We start from the raw sequence: 1,754 nt of genomic DNA on the forward strand, positions 1-1,754 counted from the left end.
CCCAGGGCTCCAACACCATTCCCAGGGCTCCAGCACCATTCCCAGGGCTCCAGCACCATTCCCAGGGCTCCAACACCATTCCCAGGGCTCCCAGCACCATTCCCAGGACTCCAGCACCATTCCCAAAGCTCCATCACCATTCCCAGGGCTCCAACACCATTCCCAGAGCTCCAACACCATTCCCAGGGCTCCATCACAATTCCCAAGGCTCCAGCACCATTCCCAGGGCTCCATCACCATTCCCAGGGCTCCAGCACCATTCCAAGGGCTCCAACACCATTCCCAGGGCTCCAACACCATTCCCAGAGTTCCATCACCATTCCCAGAGCTCCAGCACCATTCCCAGGGCTCCCAGCACCATTCCCAGGACTCCATCACCATTCCCAGGGCTCCAGCACCATTCCCAGGACTCCAGCACCATTCCCAGGGCTCCATCACCATTCCCAGGGCTCCATCACCATTCCCAGAGCTCCAGCACCATTCCCAGGGCCCCATCACCATTCCCAGGGTTCCAACACCATTCCCAGAGCTCCAACACCATTCCCAGAGCTCCATCACCATTCCCAGGGCTCCAACACCATTCCCAGGCTCCAGCACCATTCCCAGGGCTCCAACACCATTCCCAGGGCTCCATCACCATTCCCAGGGCTCCATCACCATTCCCAGAGCTCCAACACCATTCCCAGAGCTCCAGCACCATTCCCAGAGCTCCAGCACCATTCCCAGGGCTCCATCACCATTCCCAGAGCTCCATCACAATTCCCAAGGCTCCATCACCATTCCCAGAGCTCCAACACCATTCCCAGGGCTCCATCACCATTCCCAGGGCTCCATCACCATTCCCAGGGCTCCCAGCACCATTCCCAGAGCTCCATCAGCATTCCCAGGGCTCCAGCACCATTCCCAGAGCTCCATCACCATTCCCAGGGCTCCAACACCATTCCCAGGGCTCCAACACCATTCCCAGGGCTCCATCACCATTCCCAGGACTCCAACACCATTCCCAAAGCTCCAACACCATTCCCAGAGCTCCATCACAATTCCCAAGGCTTCAGCACCATTCCCAGGGCTCCATCACCATTCCCAGGGCTCCAGCACCATTCCCGGTTCTCCAACACCATTCCCAGGGCTCCCAGCTCCCCCTGGAGCGTGGGGTGGCCCTGGTGGCCCTGGGATGGGAGCAGCAGCACACAGGGGTCATCCTGAGCCTGCTGCACCCCCGGACACAGCCAGGTTTGCCTGAGTGCAGTTCCAGGAGCTGTCCCTGGAAAGCTGAGGCCGCAGAGCTGAGTTCAGAGTCCAAGTGCTCATTTTCCCTCTGTTTTCCCCAAGGGATTGCCAGGGCAGGGCCCTTTCCTGCAGCACAGCTCCTTGGCTGTGTTTATTTGGGATAACTCAGCCTGCAGAGGAGCAGGTGATGCCTCAGGTTTTAGCTTTTATATTTTTCAGATTCTGTGCTGCTTTAGCGTGTATTGATGCTATAAGGTTTATTTTGGTTTTTAATCTTATCACTTTTATTTAATTTTGTTGTATTGTGGATATTTTTGCTTAATGGGTTTTTTTTTTCACATGTACATATATGCTTTTATTATAATTTTTTAAAATTTTAGCTTACTTTATGCAATTACATTATTATAATATAGACTTTTCACTATTTTACTCAATATGGTTTCTTATTTAAGGTAGATTTTTATTTACAACTATAGAAAAATAAGTGTATGATTTTTTTACTCAAGGTTTGTGCATTTTATTTT

The sequence above is a fragment of the Passer domesticus genome, chromosome 19 (assembly GCF_036417665.1).
Source record: "Passer domesticus isolate bPasDom1 chromosome 19, bPasDom1.hap1, whole genome shotgun sequence".
NCBI classification, from domain to species: Eukaryota; Metazoa; Chordata; class Aves; order Passeriformes; family Passeridae; genus Passer; species Passer domesticus.